Source organism: Cetorhinus maximus, chromosome 1 (genome assembly GCF_964194155.1).
Source record: "Cetorhinus maximus chromosome 1, sCetMax3.hap1.1, whole genome shotgun sequence".
NCBI lineage: Eukaryota > Metazoa > Chordata > Chondrichthyes > Lamniformes > Cetorhinidae > Cetorhinus > Cetorhinus maximus.
The window spans coordinates 144209473-144233369 of NC_135879.1; the positions used below are offsets into that span (position 1 = coordinate 144209473).

The 23897-nt window shown below is 45.5% G+C and overlaps 1 long non-coding RNA gene across 3 annotated transcripts in view; it reads right to left on the reverse strand.

Annotated features, from left to right (window-relative positions):
- The window catches only part of LOC144688737 (uncharacterized), a 114600-nt gene that overhangs the window by 23557 nt on the left and 67146 nt on the right, over positions 1 to 23897 (reverse strand). Inside the window, exon 1 of one of the 3 annotated variants that reach the window (XR_013578480.1) lies at positions 7459 to 7568. The exons of the other annotated variants lie outside the window; for them this stretch is intronic. This is a non-coding gene — a long non-coding RNA (uncharacterized LOC144688737). Of the gene's footprint in view, positions 1 to 7458; positions 7569 to 23897 lie in introns of those variants that run through there. 3 annotated transcript variants of the gene reach the window in all.

Consider the following 23897-nt stretch of genomic DNA (forward strand, 5'->3'; position numbering starts at 1 on the left):
CTATCTAAACTGATTATACATCCTGGTCTTTAGAACCAAGGTCATCCCTCCCTATTGTACCAATTGATGGAGAAACCCTGTCACTTGGTCTGACACTCGCAGCCGCCACCAGCTCAGTCACAGACTCTGTATTTACCTTGGAAGCAAGAATAGAGTCAGGATTAGCACGTGGCAAGTCTTTAGGGACAAGTGAGCTGCAGCCATGTCTGGGGGAACAGCCGGCTTATTTACCAACTCACCGGAGGGCAAGGTGACAAATGAGTCTTGCTGCAGAGAACTCAGCAGAGGACCTTGATGGGGGGCATAAAGGAGAGCACTGAATGGGCATACACACGAAGAAGCTGGGTGCATTGGCTGGCCTGCCAGGCAAACTCCTGACACTGTCAAGGAGCATGGAGGTATTTGGCTCCAACTGGGTGGAGGGGATGGCATTGAACTTGCCCTCTCTGCTGCCTCTGCTCTAATCTCACTGTTGTGCTGCAGATGCTGAGGCACTGCCACTGCTCCCCCATACCCGTTGCAACCTTTGTGTGGGCGGGTTGGCTACTCCTCTGTCATCCTGGTGAATGTGCAGCAACACAATTTGGCAAATGCAGGAACTCATCGTAACACCTACAAAAGCACTCCAGAGTGCTTTCAAACTCTTTTTCATAGAAGAGGTTTCAAAATTTTAACTTAACTTCAATCATGGTACCTGGTCCTTTAACTAATGCTACTGCAGATTCCATCTTGTTGCTTCATGCTTCTTTTTTCATCATTAAACAACGCAAGTGCTACCTGGATCTGTATTGCCCAAATTTAGGATAGTGATGTCACAGCTGCTGGTTGGGCTGTGTGATGTCAAATCAATTCTGCATGCGCCCATATCCTTGGAGAATGGTGCACAGTTTGCAGAAGCAGCAGCAGACTGCTGCGTGGCCTTCCTCTGGGAAGCTCAGGGGGCCTGTAGCAGCACTATGCAAATACATTTCGTGCCCATTGAATTCAGTTTCACAAATTGTTACGATGGGATTTAAGCTCAACACTTCTGGTTTACTGGTCCAGTACCATAATCACAACAGTGCTATATCCCAGCAGCAAAAAAGAACAATGAGCAATCCACCACTCTACAGTTAAATTCCACAATTAAACGTATTTGTCTGAGAAATCCAACACATCAACAAGAACGTGCACTTAATGCCTTTGATGTAACATGCAGAATCTTTCGAAGGGGTCTCAGCTGCCGGCTGCAGGTCTGGTCAGAGCCCCACATCGCCTCTTTTCAGGAAAGCCCGCCACATCTTGTGCCACTCAGGCACTTGACAGGCCAGCAGCATGGCCAATCAGAGCCCGCCAGCTCTTCTGTACTCAGCAGTGCCACCACGGAGGTAGTGGCTGCTACTGCTGCAAAACCTGCCCAAGCCCTTGGATTGAGGAGGGAACCAGGCACAGATGAGTAATGACGGGAAGGGGTTGCAGGAAGTGGGTCTCAGGGGAGGGGAGTGTGGGGGTCGGCAGCAAGAACAGGGGAGGGGTGGCTGTCAGTGCCGCTCCCCCTTCCCGAAGCTGGGTTCCTTGATTATACACACAAAAAACTACTGCGGATGCTGGAAATCCAAAACAAAAACAAAAACAGAATTACCTGGAAAAACTCAGCATGTCTGGCAGCGTCGGTGGAGAAGAAAAGCGTTGACATTTCGAGTCCAATGACCCTTCAACAGAACTTGATTATACACTGAGTGCCTTTGTACGAGGGCTGCCCTGACCCCCCACTCCCCTCCACCCTTGGGATCCTGCAAGCAAACGTGCCAGGATTTGTTTGTTGTACTCCCAACATGGTGAGCTGCCCACTGCTACTGGGTTAATATCAGCAGTGGCAGGATGAGGCATTAAGTGGGCATTGATTGGCCTCAATTAGTAGCAGGGCAGGTAGGCCATCCATGGGCCTTCCTGCCATGGACTTAATCGGGTGCCCACTTGCCACCCTCCCATCTGATTAGATGCCCCCTCACCACCAAGCTCATTACAGGGGAGAGCACAAGATTCTGCCTAACATATGCCAAGGTGAAAGAGAAGGAAATAGACTCGTCATGAAGCCAAGATCAAAGCAGCAAGTTTTCAGGAAATGTTTGGAAGTGGGAGAGAGATACTAAGGCCGAGGAATTTAATGAGTAGGTCCCAGAGTATACAGCTGAAGTGGCAGATGACAGCCCAACTGAGGGGGAGCAAAGGGAAAAAAAACGATCCAAAAGAGGCCACAGTTGGAAGAGCTGAAGGTAAGTGTGGGAAGGTTGGACATGAAGGTGTTTACAGAAATATGGATGAGGAAAGTCACTGGGGTTATTTGTAGATGAGGACAAGGATTTTGATATCAATGCATGAGGAATAGGGAACCAGTGAAGGTTGACAAACCCAGGAGTAATGGAAGGGGTTCATACAATGGAATGGGGTGCGGGAAGTGAAGATTTGGATAAGTTGGCTTTTTAATAGTGTAGAGTTGGGAGAATTGGAAGGAGACCATTGGAATAATCTGCTCTGGAGGTGACAAAGGCATAATTAAAGATCTCAGCATCGATGGGGTGCAGTGGAGGGAAGATGGGTGATGTTGTAGTGGTGGAAATAGGTTTTTAGAACAGGCTCAATGGTGTTGGTGTCTCATTTGACCCTGAGATGAACTTCTGACCACAGATTTGCACCATAACTAAGACCCCAATTTCACTTCCATAACACTGCTCAACTTTGCCCCTGCCTCAGCTCATCAGCTGTTGAAGTCCTCATTCATGCTTTGTTACCTCAAGACTTGGCTATTCCAATGCACTCCTGGCTGGTCTCCCACATTCTATTCCCCATAAACTTGAAGTCATCCAGAACTTTGCTGCCTGTGTCCTTACTCACCCTTCACCCACCCTGTGCTCACATTGGCTCCTGGTCAAGCAATGCCTTGATTTTAAAATTCTCATCCTGGTTTTCAAATCTCTTCATGGTCTCACCCCTCTCTATCTCTGTAATCTCCTCCAGCCCCACAACCCTCTGAGATTCCTGCACCCATCCAGTTCTGGCCTCTTGTGCACCCCCAATTTTAATCACTGCAGCATTAGTGGCTGTGGCTTCAGCTACCTAGGCCCTAAGCTCAGGAATTCCCTCCCTAAACCTTTCTGCCTCTATTTCTCTTTCTTTCTTTAAGACACTTCTTAAACTGTACCACTTTCGCCAAGCTTTTGTCCATCTGCCCTCATATTGTCTTATGTGGCTTGGTGTCTAATTTTGCTTTATAATGCCCCTGTGAAGTGCCTTGGGGCACTTTTTACGTTAAGGTGCCATGTAATTATGTTGTTGTTGACCTTCTGTATCATTTTATATGGATTGTTGAGCATGTAGCTATTTGCTCACAAAACAATAAGGAAATCACATTAATGCTTATCATCATGCTATTGACATTGATTTTAATACTTAAATTGAGCCCTTGCCCATTTTGAGAGTACACTTCAATCCAATATAAAATTCTGGTGAGAAGACACATGCTACGCTAATTGGACAGGGTTGTGGAATTAAAAACAGATAATGCTGGAAACAGTCAGTAGGTCAAGCAGCATCTGTGGGGACAGAAACAGTGTAAATGATTCAGGTTGATAACCTGTCATCAGAACTCTTGTGGAAGTGATTCTCAGCTCGCTTTGAAGGGTTCCCATCATACATTCGACATTAGACATTGATAGTGTCAGCGGAAAATATACATATATGCCTATTGCTCATATTTCACTATTGTCTCAGGTGTTTGTCAGGCCTACTACAGCCTCTGCCTTCACAACAAACAATATTCTCTCCATAGATATAACTCAAACTCAATTATTATTCTGCAGAGTTTTGACTTTGTTTTAAGTTAAAGTTCAAGATGTCCTCAAATTAACCCAGATTTTTTGCTTTGACTAGCTGGAACTATCTGGAATCTGGTATTCATGAATTTAGTAACATTCTTTGGAGATGAAGCTGTCCAGTGTAGAAAACTGTGTTCTCTTTCTGAAACATTGTGAATTGTGGCCTCGATTAGCTGTTGGTTAAATATTTTCTTCCACATTAACCCTTGGGATTAAATAACTATGAGTTCTCCAAAAAATGAAAATTTCCCTGTTTCATCTGCCATCAGGCTCTTTGGCTGGGATTTTGCAGCCCCACCGTGCCAAGGCCTGCTGTGGGGGATGGGAGTCCATTGGCTTTCAGCAGGACTGGACGATCCTGGTGGCAGATGGTGCCAGAAAATCCTGCCCTTCATTCTTCCTCTTATAATTCTTGTTGCTTGTTGAATTAATAAACCCATAAGGTTTAAAGATTAAGCTGATATTAAAGTTACTTTTTATTAAAATTGATTTGGTTTGGGGATTTGAGGACTGTTAACCTATTTGAAAATAAACCAATTATTAGGGCTGCAATAGTCAATCCTTTCATCTGTGTCATTAAATGATTTCACACATTTTTTAACTGACTTTAATTAACCTTCACTTTGACTTCTGTTAGCTTAGTGTTTCATGTAAACATATATGTATTGTATGCAGTATTCAATGTTGTATTGTTACATTTTGAAGACAATAATTTAAAAGGTTAACACAACCATTGCAAATAAATATTACTATTTCAACACAAAAATCTGTATCAGAACTAGGATCCATTTTAAAAAGTTTTTAATGCTCTTCGATTCACTGAATTTCTCGAATTCTAATTTATAACAATCTAGAGAAAACATTTTTTAAAGCTGTTCTTTCCTTTTGGTATTAAAGAGATCATTGCACCTTTTTTGGTGTTAGATCTATGTCAGTGGAACGAATTTCAGGTCAGGATCTCCTGTGTCCGATTCCCCCTGGAAACAATGCTGACCATTTATAGGTGGTCAAAACACCAGCCGGAAAGAGGCATTAGGCAACTTGAATGAGCAAAATTGGAATCCTAAAGTCGATTGCAGGATTGAAAGTGGTCAGTCAACAAGCAGAGATTAGGCTGTTTCTACTCCGCCGGCTGTTCTAGGTCTTGAACAGCACAACTAGTGGTCACAGGGTCTCTGGACACCACTTAGTGAAAGGTAACAAAGCTTTTTAGTAGCTGCAATTCGGGCGTAGCCAGGGCAGTGCCACCAGGTTCCAGCAAAGTACTGTGGACCACTGCTGGCCTAGACTCATCACCTCCCCCAGTCACAACAACTGGCTTCCACAGTGTTATTCAAATGAAACTTGATACCACTTTTCATTCAGGCTACTCACTGGTGCCTTTGGACATGCATTGCAATTGTGCCATTTACTTTTACACAAGTTAAATCTCGAGTGAATATCATCATTTTAACAAATTTCACCAAAAGTGTCGCAATTTAACACCTGATTTTAATTCCCCTCAGCTGGTGGGAATTGAGTGAATCAAAAAATGAGGGCAGGCACTTACCCCCACTGATCCCAAAGGTTATTGGGACCTGATCTGCAATTATAATCAAAAGCTTGAGCAGAGGAGCAGTGACAGCTTCCCTGACGAGCCAAACCTGTTGGTATCGTGAGCCAGGAGAGATCCAGGCAGCAATGGTTTAAATTTGATTTTAGGTTTCACAGTGGACCAGGAGGAAATGCTCCCCTCAGCCTCAAAGAAGCCGATCCCCCACTCCCCAATCCCCTCTAGAAGCACCACCACACCGCACCACCCCCCCACCCCGCCACCGACCCCCACACCTCCCCCACTACCCCCAACCTCCGATCAACTGGCTGGCTCATGGATCTGGTTAGGTTCAGGCCAGGCTCTAGGAAAATTTATGGATGAGGCCTGGCAGCTAAGTTAAGATCACTGGACCTCCATGTCTCCAGACTCCCAGGGTTCAGCACCCACTTATGTGCTTGCTCCTTGAAGTTCAGGGCTTATGTTTTCATTTTTAGTGATTTTAATGCGATAAGTGGGCCCTTAAAATAACCTTAAGAGCTACATTACTCCTGGTCACTAGTGGTAGACAAATCCATTCATATAAAAATGTGTGGGACAGCTAACAAATGGTCAGTTGTTTGCACATTGCAACATTTGTTGTGCTGGTCCTGGCTTTATTTTAAATTGGTTTTCTTCCTTGTTCAATTTTTGAACAAGCCTTGGGGGCTCTCGGGTGGTGACTGCAGGTGGTGCTCTTCCTGTTTCTCTCCCACACACAGACGTGTGCACAGCCACAACATTTACAACACACAAATCCTCTAGCTCCCCACTGCTGACCCAGTGACAATAGACAGCTTAAGGTATCCAAGCTCTCAGGAAAGGCTGAGAATTAAAGTAACTACCAGAGAGGAATTAAATAAATTAGTGAATTATTTTCAGAGAACTAGTAATCCCATATAAATGCACCAATTGCTGTATGATAGCTGAAACAGCACTCTTATTGCAGTAAACCAGTTCACACTGCTGACCCAGTGGTCAGAATGTTCTGTTTAAAAGATCACAGTTTCCAGACAGGCAGTTTCATTAGTAATGGTCAACAGTTCACTGAGATATTGTAAACACTCTCAGTCATTTTCAGGAAGTTGTGAGGAAATGATAATGGGAATTTTACTTTAGTTACAACATTTATCAGAAACCTACAGCAACAATGGTATAATTCCTCCCAAGAACAGAAGGTGATGTCAGTTCATTTTGTGAAGCTGTGTTGCAGTTTAATGCCTCCAATTCTTTTGAAGCATGCCATATGCGACCAAGACGCCTTCTGAGAGTGGTCCGTGTCAAGTCACATCCTAGCTCACTGCGCAGTCAGTTTACACTGAGATGACATGTAACAAAGTCAAGTTAAGTATAACTTGCTTAATCCTTGCGCCTCCCTAATTTTCATTGGCTCACAATTTTTATTATTAGATAGCAGGAATGCAAGAGTGATTGGCAGCCAACAAACCCAGAACCTGGCAAATAAAGAAACAATACACAACTTAAGGATTAAATGCAAGCAACATAATAAATATATAACCAGGCTGTTATATAACAGCTGGCTTAATAACTGTTAAGTGTTGCTTTTACACGTGGCAAAAACATTACAATTCATGAAAACACATTTTAATGTATTCATTTCAAACGACTATTCTGTTGCTTCTTGGAGCTGAGTGGAAGAAACATGGCCATGGTTCCTGCAGGGGCAGTAATTACCTAATGGAAAACAAGTGGAGTATTGTCAGGGGACCCTACAAGAACAGTTAGCTCTTGTATTGGCTAAAGGGGGAGGGGAGCTGGTAAAACTTCTACATGCCTTAAATGCCCCAAAAACCTAAGTGAGCAAAGAAAATCAAGTCAAAATGAATCTTTTGTGGTTTCCTATTTATTTATGTAACATTTGTCAAGATAAAAGATTCACAAATATATAGACTTCACTCTGTCTAGACTGTAGTATTTTTGCATCTCCTGTTTTGCTAATTACAGCATAAGCAGGAAACATTGGTAAAGAACAAAGTAGCTGCACAATTTATAAGAAGGCTTTGTTGCACTTACTATTAGTTGTTTTATGCACTTTCGCAGTTTCTTCTGCTTATTTGTTCTCTTTTTCCAACATAATTCTGAGAGATCTAGACTGCCTTTCTTATTCACCGTGTTCTCCTGCGTACTTTAACTTACATTTCTACAATTAAAGAATCTGTAAGCAATTTACTATGCGATACAACATCTGTTCTTAAGTATGTGTGATGCTGCAACACTCCTGTTCTATGGCACCCCAGACAATTGGAGGTGGAGTTCAGGTCCACTTGCCAATGGTTGTGGTAATAAAAATCCATGGAAAGAGCTGACATGAGTTGGAAGTTTGCTTACACAATTAACTTTAGGCTAACCTATCCTTGGCATCACCTAATCATTATTTTTTGATTCATCTTGTCTTCTTCCCTGTGTTTTGGCAAGTAATAAACAGGCTGACAGCACAAAAGAGGATAAGTCATCTTAGCCCGTGTAGATTGCATAGCAGGGTACTTAAGGGAGTGATATTGAAATCTATCACATCCTTTGAGAAATGCATTGGAATTTGAAATAGTGCCTGAGGATTGGACAAGGGCCAAAGTAACATTATATTTTTTTCAAGGGGCATAATGATAACTCTGGGAACTGTAGTAGGCAAAATATGGTATCCCAAAGGAAAGAGTAATAAAGCACCTGGAGAAATATGGATAAGCAAGAGTAAAGTTAGCATGGCTTTATAGGAAAGAGTGCATATCTGATAAATCTACTTGACTTTTTAAAGTGATGGGCCCAGTGGTTAAAGGGAACTCAATGGATATGATTGTCCAGAGCCTCTAGTGGAAAGCTGCTCCACTGAGCCCTAATCCCATCCAAACCCTAAGATCGGGGCATTGATCTAGGCAATGGTTCAAACATGACAAAGCCACACAGAGCTGAGTTGGCCCTGCAAATTTCTCCTCAAATAGGTTTATCAGATAATAATAGGGAATATAGAAATGCTATTAAATAGCCGTTTGGTAGTATGGGACTTAAGTATTGTTGAAAAAAGAGACATGCTGTCAAAGCTTTTCGTCTTGCAATCATCAGGACAAATACGCAAGAATACCAATTGCAAAGGGAGCAACATTTTTAGTGCATGAGAGCGTGATTGGTTGGCAAATGGACTCTGATTTGTGGGGGCATTGCCGTGGAGAATGTACCTGAAAATAGTTAGCTGCCAAGCTTTTGTTTAAATTCAAACCAGGCAGTTGAATCTGATTGGTCAAGGGATTGCCATGGGGGATGAACCAGGGAATGTTTAGTTGAAAAAGGTGCAAAGTGTGGACATGCTCCTTCTATCTGCAAAAGACAGCACCCGCAATGTGGGCATATGTAGCTTCTAGCATGCATAAGTGAGCCAAGCCTGACTGATAATCTTAAATTAGTTCTCAGTGTAATTCCTAGCACAATTGTTAGCATGTGCTGTCGAATTGTGGAATCACATCTAATGTTGGACACTGTGGCCTCAATTTTTAATTCCCCTGCCAGCGGGTTTGTTGGTGAGGGTGAGCGTAAAATTCCTCGGATGGGCTTCCCATTGGGTTCCGGCCCACCCCGACTACTCTGCAATTTTACGCTGAGGCAGGCGAGGCCTTGGAGAGCCCATCCGCCCTTGCCCCAGTTGAGACCCTTAAATGGCCAATTATTGACCACTTAAGAGCTGTTTCCTGCCCAGCCTCTATTTTGAGGCTGGTGCAAGCAGTTCCCGGGTATGGAGGAAGTATAAAAATAATTGGATTCAGGCCTTGGGCTGGAAGGGGGAGGGTGGCTCTATCAGCGGCTTCATTTTAACTTTGGGCACCCCTCCCTTAAGGCCGGTAACTGCAGGACCTCCCTCCCCTCCACTCCCAGTCTCTCCACTGACACCCCAATCCGCCACTGTCCACCCCGCCAGGCATCCCCTACCCTCCCTGCCCTGAGACCCCCAAAACTTACTTCTTCCTGGAATCTCGGGTTTTAGGCTCCGGGTGGACTGCATGCAGTCCCAGTCCTGTCCACTGCAGCTTCTGGCGCTGCAGGGATTAGAGAGCTGCTGGCCAACCTGATTGGCTGGCAGCCATGTAAGGTGGGACTACCTCCTGAGTGAAGGGCAGGAGTCCTACCTACAGCCAATTAATGCGGTGTTCCCCGCTGACTCTTCAGATGGTGGAAAGGGAAACCCCGCCACTCTAAAAATCCTGGCCTATGTTTTGAGTTTTGCAAGCACGTGCTGGTTGGATACAGTCAGTACTTTGCCTGTTGTGAACAGACGAAGAGGTGTGCTGTTTGATACAATCCGCAAGTCATTGGGATGTACAGCCTACACATCACACCAGCACTGAAATTCATATACCACATTATTCATTTGTGTGATAGGCAGAACAGTCTTTTTGGCTTGATGGCAGCATCCTGTTGGTGGAGAATACCACTTGTGCTGCTACTGCATAGTAGCAGCGAGAAACAGCTGGCTTCACCTGTTGCTCAATTTTTTGAGACACCTTATTCTCCCAGGGTCTACCTCAGATTACCTTTGTCAACTAAACAAAAGCTTGGGGGGACAGCCATTCCCTGGTTCATTCCCCATGGCAATGCCTTGCCAATCAGAGTCAACCTGCCCGGTTTGAATTTAAACTAAAGCTTGGTAGTTGACTGTTACGTGGTGCATTCTCCATGGCAACGCTGCTACCAATCAGAGTCCACTTGCCAACCAATCAGCATTCTCTTCTCATGCAGTTTAAATCATCTTTACAAACATTTGAACATACGAAACAGGAGCAGAACTAGGCCATTTGTTTCCTTGAACCTGCTCCGCCATTCAATAAGATCATGGCTAATCTGTTTGTGTTTTGAATTCCACATTCCCTTCTACCTCCGATAACCCTTGATTCCCTTGCCTAACAGGAATCTATCTACCTCCACCTTTAAAAAATTCACGACCCCGCCTCCGCCACCTTCAGAGGCAGAGTTCCAAAGTGGCACAACCCTCTGAGAGAAAAAATTTCCTCTCATCTCTGGCCTAAAAGGACAACTCCTAATTTTAAAACAGTGCCCCCTAGTTCTGGCATATCTGTCCTGATGAGTGCAAGACAAAAATCTTTGACAGAATGGGTGGAATTTTCCCCTCGTCGCACTAAGTGCGGAAGCAGGCGTGAAGAATGGCGTTCTTCCCACCAGGTTTACGCGCCACATCGTCCGCTTCCCACCACATTAATTAAGCACACACGGGAAATACGCCTTTGATTCACCCGCCCCACTGTGAGCTCACCGCTTCTTCACTCCAGGTGCCATATTTAAATGGCACCCGTGCACAGCTTCTTTATTGTCTGCATCCCAGGAATGTGACACCGAAGACATGGCTCCCAAAGGGAAGAAGATGCTGTTCTGAAATTCAATGACATCTCACTGGAATGCCTGCTGGATGCAGTTGAGGCTGCCATGATCTCCTCTACTCCCATGATGGCAGAGGAGGTCCACCAACCTCACCACTCTGGCTTGAGAGGTGGCAGCAGCAATGGTCAGTGCCAACGCAGCACAGAAGAGGTCAGCCACCCACTGCAGAAAGAGGATGAATGATTTCAGCCATGCCGCCAGGGTACGGCAACCATCTCATCACTCTAAACTCACACACTAACAAGCCCATCACACATTCACTGGCATCTCACATCCTGCCAGCTCAAGGGACATCATCACTCACTCTCACACACACCCTCACATCTCCACCTGGACTCACAACCTCTGTAGTTCGCATCCTCATCCCATCCATGACTGCACTCACCACCCAAGCATGGCAGGCATCCTTATCATCTGCCCTGGCATGCGTCCTGGTCACACTCTCCATTTGTCTTCATGCAGGAGAAGCTCGCACATGATTGAAGGGAGAGGTCCCAGACCAGGTGTGGAGTGGCCGAAATTCCCCGTGAGAAACAAGAAATCGAGCTGGCTGGAGAGAATGTGGACCGTGCCTGTGCCGACAATGTGGTGGGCGGCACACACCCTAGTGAAGATCCTGCACCAGTTCATCCCTCAGACAACCAAACTGTGAGTGCATTGTCCTGTTTTAGAGTCGGCTGTCATGTACTAATTATCTCTCATTTCTTTCATAGGCATCGTTGGAAAGTGCCAAAGGGCATCCACAAGCCAGGTCCTCAGTCCCAGCCCTGACAACACCTTGGATGAGGTACCAGAGGGGAGCACTATAGAAGAACCGTTACAACACTTAGCCACACCTTCCAGCATTACAGAGACACACACCTCAGTGGGACCTAGTTCTGGAATACCCTTGGGGTCACAAGCTGGTTCACAGCAAGCTGAGGCAGGGACATCTGAGGCCGCTGGCACTCTGTGGGCTGCTGGAGGCCAGGATTCCGCTGAGTGCAAGTCAGATGACGAGCCTCCGGACTCGGTCCTAACTCAGTTGGTGGAGCTGCAGCAACAATCACAGGAACATCAGGAAGGGCTGTCAGCTGCATTCCTCAGATCGCAACAGACGATGCAGGAGTCCGTCCATGTTCAGGCTGAGGTGATAGCGCCGGCATGCCAAAGCACCAAGGCCAATACTGGTAGGATGGCTGCTGCCATGGAGAACTTGGTCCACGATATCGGTCTAACACTACTGCAGGAGCAACACTCCATCGCTGTACCCCTTGGCGGCACCCATCAGTGGCTACGCGAGAGGGGGCCGGGGCACCTAGATCTCACTCCAGCTGCCCCTTCTCCTCAAGGAGTCAGCCAGGGGCCCTCGGGCACCCATAGGCAGGTGCACACTCTGGGGCCATCCACCCAGGTGCCTCCAGAAGTGTCCGGCCCATCCGAATCCCCTCTTCCTGTGACCCCAGCAGCTCCAGCTCCACAGGCCGAGGAGGGTACACCTGCCCCGCAGCAGGACACCCAAAGCAGGCCGGGCGCCTCCAACTGCATTTGTGACTTTCCCAGTGTACATCTGCAATTCTCACCAATAAGTGGGAGGACCTTGCCATCTCAAGGCGATGAAGCTTTGCCCCTCTCAGCCACATTATTGCCCTGGCACTCGAACCTACAACCTTTAGGGTTTCTCAGCCTGTAATTGTCCGGATTGCAGCCACAAGGCTCTCATCACAATGTTGGGATGCAGCACGGTGTGTCCCATCAACTAAATACTCGCCGAGACAAGTGATGCTAATTGTAAATGGTGATATTTGGCAGTCAATGGAGCCTTTGAGCATGCCCTGAAAGTGCACATCGTAGATTTAGACAATGTTTTGGGGAGCAATGCAATAGGAGCAAGGATGTACTTAAGCTGAAGTCTGCTCTTTATTAGCAACAACTCATCATCTTGAGGGCCTGTGGTGTCTGAGGATTTTGGAGTTCACAAGGGCCAGGGCTGGCCATGGGGACACAAAGTGTGTCTTAAAGAGGAGGTATTTTAATATCTGCCAGTCAAGTGGTTGAACAATGCCATCCTCAGGTGGTCCACATGCATAGTAAGGTGATGATAAAAGCGGGCCAGCATCCCTAACTGAGAGTACCAGATGTTATTGTGATAGAGAAGAAGGTGACACCGAGGATTGAGTCATCTTTGAATAGATCACACCTGCAGAACGCCCTCAGCTGCCTTGGCCCAAATGTCACCTACCAGTTTCACCATCGACATTACACGGAATGCGTCGTCCTGTTGCTGGAGATGGATCTCCTTGAGGAGCATTTTGAGATTGAAGGCACACAGCTATGAGCCCACTGAGGATAGTGGAACAGCTCCTAGCTCTTGTAGGCTGCCACTGTGACTGGGATGCTGGAGAGATGCTTGAAGAAGCAGCACCTTCTGACATCAGATGCTGGGATGCCCTCCTCCAGTTAGCATCCCATCTTAGCAAGGACCCATGCTCCTGAGTGTTCATCATCCTTCAAAGGATCAGGACAATGTGAGCCTGATGTAAAACTATTCACTCTCAGATTGAATTGCCTGGGTGAAATGAGAGGAATAGCAATGCTGGTGTTCATGCTGGCCCATGATGGAGGGCACTTGTCCAAGAAGGTACTCACTGCAACTCGTCATCCTATTCGTGGAATCTGGTGGCAATGAGTGCCTCACGTGCATGCCTGACTCATCTGGCCTATTCTATGGCCTCTTCCCCTGCAGCCTCAGCTTCCTCCAACTCAACACCCTCTTCCCCTTTGATGTCTTCCTCACTGGAGGGTACCTGCAGCTCTTCCATGTCGGCATCTGGCAATTCCTCCCCCCTTTGCACCGCTAGGTTGTGCAGCACGCAGCAAGCCACGATGATCTGTGAGACTCTCTGGGGACTGTACTGGAGTGCTCCACCAGATCTGCCCAGGCCTCGGAATCGCATCTTTAGGATCCCTATGGTGTGCTCCACCAATGTTCGGCTGGTGGCCTGAGCCTCATTGCACCTTCTCTCTGCAGGAGTCTGAGGCTGCCAAATGGGCATCAGCAGCCATGCCCTTTGCAGTACCTTTTGTCACCGAGATCCTGTGTGATCCCTTGAAGATGTCGAGCTCTGCAATCTACTCAAGATGTATGAATCGTGGAAACTTCCTGGGTATCTGGTGCAAACCTGCATGGTTGGTTTCTTACGGTCACAGACCAGCTGTACATTGCGCGAGTGATAACCTTTCCAGTTCATGTATTGCAGTGCCTGTTGCCAGGGAGCTTTTATAGCCACATGAATGCAGTCAATGGCACCCTGCACCTGTGGGAATCTGGAATCTCAGCAAAGCCCAGTGCTCTGGTGTCCTGGCTTGCTTGATCTCTATTGAAGTTGACATAATTGTGGGCCCTGGCAAAAAGGGCATCTGTCACCTCAGGTATGCATTTGTGTGTGGATGCTTCAGAGACCTCACCCTGGAAGGAACTACTGGTGTAGAAGTTGAGTGCGTCTGTTACTTTCAGAGCCACTGGCAATGGATGGCCTCCTAGTCCCCGCAGAGCCAATTCCTGGAGAATGTGGCAAATGCGAGTCACCAGATCCCTGGATATGTGGAGGTGTTGGTGACACTGGTTCTCGCTCATCTGCAGATAAGACATGCGAGTTCTATATACCCCCGGTCTTGCAAGCCACCTACGCATGACATTTCTGTGAGTGTCATCCTCCGCGTCTGGACGGGGTCCTGCTGGCCCTTAGTCTTGAGGATTTTTCTCCTCCCTTTGGTGAACCAGGTATCACTATCATAATCTTCTCCTTCTTCTCTCCTGCCTGTATGTGATAATGCAGGCAGCAATAAATCCAGGCTCCATCTTCCTGGTGGCCTCCTCTTTGCAGTATCAATGAGAAACAAGAGTCAGCATTAGTTTCCAAAGATCCTCTTTCTGTCAGTGACACGTCAATGAATGTTGGGTTCAGGGGCATTGTTCCCATATCGACAACTACTCACTCCTAAAATGATGGCCAGTGTGGAGTGCGTATCAATGTGCTCCCCCCACCCCTTGCCTTTACATGACCGACTGCTATGACATCACCTTGGCCAGGTGCTTGGATGTGCTGCTTTTAGCCCAGGCACTGGGATCTTCACTCACTGCAGTCTAATACTGCACTTGTGTGCTTGCCCTCCTGCCCGCCCACCCCCCCCCCCCCCCCCCCCCCCCCCACCCCCCACCTCCAACACAGGCAGTGTTGAGCGCTGCTGCGTGCAACTCATGCTGGGTGGGCCTTAATTGGCCCACCAGCGTGAAATCGCTGTCCAACCCCAATCGCAGCCCACCCCCGCCAAGCCCGCCTGACAAAGGAAAAGTCCTCCCCCTTGGATTTCCACTTTTTACTACTTGTGTGAATGCTGGAAGTTGCTGTCCAATTTAATAATTATAGGTGCTGATAGCCTCGCCTTTATTAATGATGCAAAATCCGAGCCATTCTAAATTGAGATGTGAGAAGTCATGTAGTCCTGTTAAAACATTTTTCTGGTGTTACATTAGTTTTTGTAAACGTCATTTGTATCAGTTCTGAGTCATGATGGGTTCATAGCCACTCACTTGAATAGCTTAGTTGCAAACAACCTCTCTGAATTATTTTGGAATCCAGCTGCAGAAGTATGCAAAACATCTTTTATAAATTGTATCACCGTATGAGGAAGAGAAAAGGGAAGAGCAACTTTCTCTCTGAATGTGTAGTCAAAAGTAATGGTGGACCATGCACATCTGCTCATGCACAATATCCTCCAAATTAAAAAAAAACACTCAATGGGGAAATATCCTATAAAACAAAAGCGTAACATTTCAGTCAAGACAATGATCTGAAAAATGGAATTTGCCATTGCAGTCTAATTGATGCCCATAATTCGAAATGGCGAGGTCTGAAATGCAAAACAGAACATGAATCCTGTGATAATATGCATCACATTGGAAGAACACAGCCTGTTGGAACATTAACTCCAAATATATTTTCAGCACCACTATCAAAGCCGATTTTCAAAACGGATTGGAAATGATGCAGCGTTCTCCGGAGCAAACGGCATTTCCAGGGACTTACACATCTGCCCCATTCCTTTCTTCCCTCATCTCCGTTCTTCCCAGTCAGAGGCCTAGAGGAGTTAGTGCCTCCAACATGGAGTCATTGACCACTGGCATTCAGGCTTTATATTTATCAGGGATTATATCAATAGAACTGCACAGAAAAGCATCAGGGGAAGACAGGATAAGAAACAAATTGTTTGTTGTGATTATCAGTGTGCACAATGAAAAGGCAAAACTGCCACGATCGCACCCCTCCCAATTTTTGGGTCAGAATTCCTGTAATGGATCCTCTCAGAACTAAAGCCTTCCTTAAAGGGGCCTCTTCCGGTTTATACTCAATGGAGTGGCATAGACCCTAGAGAACTGTATGCCCTGGTTGGCCTACAGCACCTTTAGTGCAGCCTCACACTGTTTGTGTGTCTCTCTCACTTCATTTTCATCCTTTTGTTGCTCACTTTTCATTGTGATTTGGAGCTCAATGATAGAAGGATGGGAATAGAAGATTTTTCTGCTTGAAGCACTGCAGAAAGAACATGCTCTTAGCAGTACAGCACAAAAAAACCCTCCCTGTAACATTCCTGGTGCTAGGTGCTGTTCCTTCAATCTCTGGTAGCAGCCCTCAGAGCCTTTCACAGCAGGAGGATGCCGATAGTCTCTGAGTTCACATCTATGAATGCTTTCACAGTCCCTAGCAGCTGGAAAGGTTGCTGTGGCCTTCTCTGTCTGGGCCAAACTCATGGCCTTTTGCATCCAACATTCAAATGACCTAATTGCTAGGAAATATGTTGGAGGATTTATTTCCACAATTGGTATAAATGTTTCATATGCTCACATGTGGGGAGGTGTATTAAAATCAATTATTGTGTGGATCAGGCATAAGTACATGAAAAGAGAAACAAATTCTTCCAAGAACCTACATTTTTTGTATAAAAAGTCTGCTTCAGTTCCTTGGTCTTCCATGCGCCTAGTTTTTAGGAACAAGTTTTCATCACTTCAGTCTTACCCAAGATTTAAAATTTGGCAGGGTGGGGACAATGGGCAAAGTCAGGCTTTCTTGAGTTAAAGAAAGAGTAAGTTTATTAGTTACTAAAAACCTGAGAAAAAAATAATAAAAATGCAACATAAATACATACAGATCAGAAATGAGAAGTTGAATCTAAAAATAAAAATTAAAAAAGGTATACAAATCAGTCTTTGGCTTGACCATGTGGAGTTAATGGCGAAATGTTGTGGCTGTTAAGTTTGGTAATTCCGGTAGAGCTGACTTTGATAGTTGAGCAGTTGGTTTCGAGACACTTGGTTCTGCAGGTTAGCTGAAGGAGCTGTCCTGTTTCCTTCTTGACTGTTGTTTTGCTGAATTACCTCCAGCCACAGAGAGAGAGATAGAGACTTTTACCTGTAAGCTGCAGGAATGCCTAGTTGATGTTCTTTTGCTGTGACCTTCACAGCACACACTAGCACACCAGAACTAGAACACACAGATCAGGTTTGCAACTGGTTTTATAATCCATTTCTTTCAACTCAGACTATTTCCACATTCTGAGATATCACTCAACAGGAGATAGTTTCTGCTGAGATGTGGTAATCAGTCTCCTTTGTCTCGACAACCACGGGAGATTAAAGTGCAGTCTTTTGCATTGCATCTCTTCCTTTCAAATGTCTCTATCTGAACTAGGCCTTGATACCTTTTTATGGGTAACATTTCATGTTCTCTCTGGGCTAGTTGGTCATATATAATCCACATAGGAATTTTCCAGAAAGTGGTTACTTTACATTCTCAGCCAGCTTTTGCCTTTAGAAAATGTCTTTAAAAAAAAACACATATCTTCCTTTAAAAAGTTCAATATGCCAGTAAGTAATTCGGGGCTGTGGTCTGTTGTCATAACACACACCAGCTTTCAAATCAGCACAATTGATGTATGTAGTGTTTCAGTTTCTCTTGTGGAGTGCAAGGATGAATTAAGCTCTGCTTAATGTAATTGTTACAAAGTTTGTCATATTTTACATATTTCTCTCTAAGAAGTACTCATTTTAAGTTCTATCACAGGAGTTCAAAAAGACTTGTCTAACTAATTTGTTTTAGCTTACCCCTTGGCAATCTGTCTCCAGCTTCCTAGTACTGCATTACATTGTTCACTATCTCACTCTGTTTACTTTCATGAATTATATTGCTTATGATGTTACAAGGATGTGTTTTTTTCAAAGATACAGGGCAGAATTTTGCCTTCATTGGGCGAGCACGGCAGGCGGGCCTGGGGGTGGTCATGAAGCCGACCGCTGCCGCGATCAGGCCCAGGCATGGATTTCACATTGGCTGGCCAATTAATGGCCAGCCAGCATGAATCACATGCTACAGCGCTCAGCGGTGCCTGGGTGGGGGAAGCAGGAGTGCGAGCGCTGATGTTTGCGCATGAGCGTGCGGAATTGCACACAGTAAAAGCTCCTTGAGGCACAGAGCTGCCTTAGGGAGCTGAAGATTTTTATCAATATAAATAAAGAATTTTAAAATGATGAAAACATGTCCCCTCATGTGACTCTGTCACATGAACAGGGATATGTAAAATATGTAAAATATGAGTGCAAAAGGCTTTTATTTTTTTAAATCACTGGACGAAACCTCATCCTGCCCGTGGATGAGGTTTCACCAAAAATGCAAAGGCCACTTGGCCTTTTTGCCCACCCGCCAACCGAACGCTTGGACAGGCAGTGAAAAATTCAAGCAATTAGTTCCTTAAGGGCCTTAATAAGCCGCTTAATTGTCGGCGGGCACACTGCCGACTCCCACATGCGCCCGCCAACTGAAATATTGCACAATGACACCGGGACGCTCGGCTGACGTCATCGCGCGTCATTTTATGCTCGATGGGGTAGGGCGCGAGCCCACCTGATGAGCACAATATTCTACCCACAATTTCTTATCTCTCTTTCTCTGGCTGGATTTTTAAAAATAAACTGAAATTCTCTGAAGGCAATGAAGACTGCCCAGATGGCTACGTTTGCAGCTTGCATTCCATCAAGTGGGATGAAAAGGAAAAAACACTCAAACCCCTTGGGAACGTGTTGGCTTTACATTTTCGCGAAACTTTGCAACTGTTTCTGAAATGAGACATCAAAATGCAATTACCTGTTTTAAAACAATGCTGCAGTAGACATGGACTAATAGAATTTCTCTGGAATATGCAGCCAGCAGAGTACTTTAACGGTCTGTTTACAAGCAGGAAAGAGACCAAGACCATACTGTACTGAGCTGGGCTGAAGCTGTTTGCTTCCTCTCTCTCTCTCTTTCAGAAGTATTGTGCCTGGATTTGCAAAGTAATCAGCCTGAGAAGAGAAATCTACTGCAAACCGAGATCCTTTGGGAATAAAACGTGGAAATCTGCTCCATACAACCACAGGCATGAAGACAACTGAACAAAACAGCTGCAATGTGAAATCACCGCATTGAGACTAGCCAAAGGACAGCTAACCGTATAGCCCTTTGTTTTATCTTCTTCATGAGCTGTAAAAGTCCTTAAGCCTATCCTTTTATTCTGCCATCTGTACGAGTGTGTGTGAGTGTGTGTGTGCGTGTGTGTGTGGGCCCAGGTGCGTGAGTGTGACATATTGCGAGTTACCTAGTCCTTTTTTTAAATTCGGGGAATAGTTTCAATAAACTTATCTTGTTCTTTGTTTAACTTAAGGATACCTGTCTTACTAATACTTTACAATATGAAAGCATAAACAGTGGGATTCCTGCAGCATTGGCAAAGCACATCCTCTCTAAGTTCACAAAAGCCCTGTTACGGTTAGACCTAGAAAGGGAAAATCGGGGAGTAATTTCACTGCTCCTATAGTGATCGTAACAATGAATAAACCTATTTCACAGGCCAGAATTTTTGGCTTGGCAAGGGGGGCTGGGCCCGCTCACCAAGGCGTAAGATGACGTGGGGTGACATCGAGCTTGCGTCCCGATGTCACCGGGCGTCATTTATATTTTCAGTTCGGTAGGTGCACAGCTCAAAGGACCACAAAGGCCATTTAAAAACTAATTAAACTAATAAACAGAGCAGCCTGTCCAACCTTAAGGTTGGCAGGCAGGCGAAGAGCCTAGGCGGCCTTCGCATTTTTCATGGAACCTCATCCACGGGCGGGATGAGGTTTCATGAAGTGTTTATAAATTGAATAAAAATTTTAATAAAAATTCATTGACATATCCCAACTCATGTTACAGTGTCACATGAGGGGGCATGTCTTAAAATTTTTTCTTACCTTTATTTAGATTTTTAAAACTTAAACTAATCTCCCTGAGGTACCTCTGCGCCTCAGGGTGATTTCTTCACTCTTGCGTGAAAGAGCGCAGGCCCCGACTCAGGGAACCCTCCCCTCCTCCCCCCGCACAGGGAACGCTCAGTGCTTCCGGGCGCATGTCACGCTGGGCGGGCCTTAATTGGCCCACCCACGTAAAATGGTGGCACAGACCCAACCAGGGGCGCTGATCGGGTCCGCGCCTGCCCCCGCCTGCCCCCCCCGCACAACCCCCCCAATGGGGGAAAATTCTCCCCATAGTTTAGCTTGTTATGAAAGACATGTTGTGTGCTGATATTATCTGTCTTCTGACATGACTTGGGATATTGTGGAATCCTATGTATTATAATATTCCTTGCAATATAAAGAAGGATTGTTTCCTCTGTGGCATTCTATATTCCATTTACTATATACTGTAGACAAAATTTCAGATCACAGAATGTAACTCAGAGAATTTAGGCTATCCTAAAAGTGGCTTTGGACAAGAAGCTGTTTTTTTAATGACAAATTATCCTCGGAAGCTGCCTTATGAACAAGATCTTGTAAAAAGTATTCAGAAAAGCCTAAATTGTAATTACTATTTTCCTTATATTGAATAGGGCGGTTCTAATTTAAGGGACCTTCTCCATTCCACAAAGACCATTGTTGACTTGGTAATTGAGACAAATCACATTCTGTTTCATGGGTTTAATAGTGTTTAAAATTATCGGTGAAGGCTCCAATTAAACCAATTATCAGGGGCGGGGCAGATCCAGTGATAGTCCAGGTAGCAAATACTAAATTGAAAAATAATCTACATAACCAGACTTCACGTTACCTCCAACCTCTCTCTCTTCAGGTACCATGCCCTAAGAGGGCATTGGCAACAGTGGGCATCCATGTTAATCTTGCTCTAGAGGTGTGAATCATCTTCCTTGGTGGTATGTTCATCCAGTTTGTGAGGCTCTTTAAAAAATCATTCTTTGACCATCTCGATCTCTTTTACCATCAATCTTTCCCATCAGCATCAGACTTTCTAAATCATGATTTCTTATTACGTGCCCAAGAAATTCCAACTGTCCCTTCCTGATCTTGGTCAACACAATTCTTTTGGTCTCAGATTTTACTAGCACCTCTTCAGTGGTAGTGTGACTTGTCCAAGGTACATCTGATACAGACCTTAAATTAATGCTGCTGTACTGAAGAGACCAGAGAAGTTCTAAGAGCATGGATTTTTAACTTTTACAACATTCTTCAATCCGTTGGATGATGATTAGGATAAAAGGGAGGTGAGGGCACAGAAATGGAGGAACAAAACAAGACAAAATCCTAGTCGGGGAGTCTACACACCCCAGGTGTCCTATTTTGGTCTAACAGAGCATCAACATGTGAGGACACTCATAATGATACAGTCTCATCCATATGTGACTGCTCCAGAGGATATAGACCCATAGACGGTTACAGCACAGAGGAGGCCATTCAGCCCATCATGTCTGTGCCAGTCAACAAAGGTCTGACTACACTAATCCCATTTCTAGCGCTTGAACCATAGCCCTGGAGGCCATGGCAACGCAAGTGAGATATGAGCCTGATGGAGATGTGAGGCTGTGTGTGAGTTAGTGGTGTTGTCCCTTGAGGTGTGAGATCCCTGTGGATGTGTGATGGGTTTGGGAGTGTATGTTGAGAGTGATGAGGTGGTTGACTTACCCTGGCGGAACAGGTGAGATCATTCATCCTCTTCCTGCACTGGCTGGCTGACCTCCTCTGTGCTCTGTTGGTGCTGACTGCTGCTGTCACTGCCTCCCAGCCCAAATTAGTGACTCTGGTGGACCTCCTGCGGCCAGAGCGGGGTAAGAGGAGTCCGTGGTGGTCTTCCACGACGTCAACCAGGCACCACAAAGAGAGGGCGCTGCCGTCACCTTTGATTTCAGGGCCATCTGTCACCTGGGCAGTCCTGGTATGTAGACATGAAGTAGGTGCTTTTAATATGGTGCCTGGAGCGAGGAAGTGCTGAGGGCACAGCATGGCAGGCAATCCGAGCCTGCCCACCAGCAATCCAACATGTTTACTGTGACTGCATTGTTAATGAGGTGGAACACACCGGGAAGCAGACAATACATCACTAAAATCCGCCATTGTGGCTGGTGGGTAGAATGTCATTTTTCACGCCTGATACCGCACTTAGTGTGGTTCTGGGACCATTCCACTCCCAGTATGTTCCATTTCAATTCTGCACCCTGTGTGGAAATGCTGGACAGCACCTGTTCAAGTTGAGGAACTGTTATTTTTTATCTGGGTAGGCAGTATGGTTAACTTTGCTACAAGGACGGCATTTCTGCTTTGAATCAAAAGCTTCAACGGTTGCAGCCTAACCCTGGTGCACACCAGAGAGTGAACTGTATCATTCAGCATTGTGATAGCTGTGTATGAGAATGCTGTTCAAAGAGTCACGATGATGATGATCAGATCCAGCTGGTGCCAACGTCCTGATCTTGGTTGTCTCCAGGACGCCTTTGTGGGTTGGTTTGTTCTGAAAGAAAGTGTCAGTTACACAAAGCTTGTGGTAGCAGCAAAGCTCAAGTAGTCTCTGTCTGTTCTCATTTATCTTTTCCAGACTATGATGTCTGAGGCAGGAGGGCCTTGCCTCATGGTCTGTGCCCACTCTTGCATTGAAATCCCTCAGTAGCTAAAGATGTTCTGACAGGGATTCTGCTGGTAGCAGTGTCAAATTCCTCACAGAACAGGTCTTTCATCTCTGTGGTGGAGCACAGCATTGAAGCATGGATACTCATGAGTTTAACTGGCCCTGTTTGAGTTGAGAGGTGGATGGAGAGAACAGATTCTGAACCACTTGTGGAGGAGGGTTTCTATCATTGAGTTTAGCAAGTTCCTTGCAGCAAAGCTAATACCTTGCTCACATGTTGCCTCTGAACTCTTCCCCTGCCAAATGAATGTATAATGTTTTTCTTTCAGTGATCCATTCTCGCTGAGCCTGGTCTCTTGTAGGGATGCTATGCTGATGAAGGGATGCTATGTTACTGATCAGCCTATCAAGCTCCACATCGATCATGGCTATCTTCCACACATTGTGGGGGGAGGTGTTGGCATAGTGGTATTGTCAATGACTAGTATTGCAGGGGCCTGAGGTTAATGCTCTGGAGACCTGGGTTTAAATCTCACCACAGCAGATGGTGAAATTTAATTTTAAAAATTCTGAAATTAAAAGTCTGAGGATGACCACAAAACCATTGCTGATTGTTATAAAAGCCCATCTGGTATATTTGTTTTCCTCTCCACAGATGCTGTTGGACCTGCTGAATTTTTCCAGCATTTTGTGTTTTTGTTTCAGATTTCCAGCATCTGCAGTATTTTGCTTTTATCTGGTTCACTAATGCCTTTTAGGGGAGGAAATCTGCTGTCCTTACCTGGTCTGGCCTACATGTGATTCCAGACCCACAGCGATGTGGTTGACTCTTAAATGCCCTCTGAACATGGGCAATTAGGGATGGGCAATAAATGCTGGCCTAGCCAGCGATGCCCACATCCCATGAATGAATAAAAAAAACATTATCGCCCAGTTGCAAGCCGTCTGTCCGTCCCGTGCACATGTTCCTGACATTTCAGTTTGCCATTCAAAGAGTTGGCATCTTCTTTCTTTCCATTTGCTTCGTTTGTTTGCCTGGTGCAATGGATTCCATCCATTTACTGAGCAGAGACTCTAAGCTCCAAGAAATCACTGAAGTAGATGGATTATGGT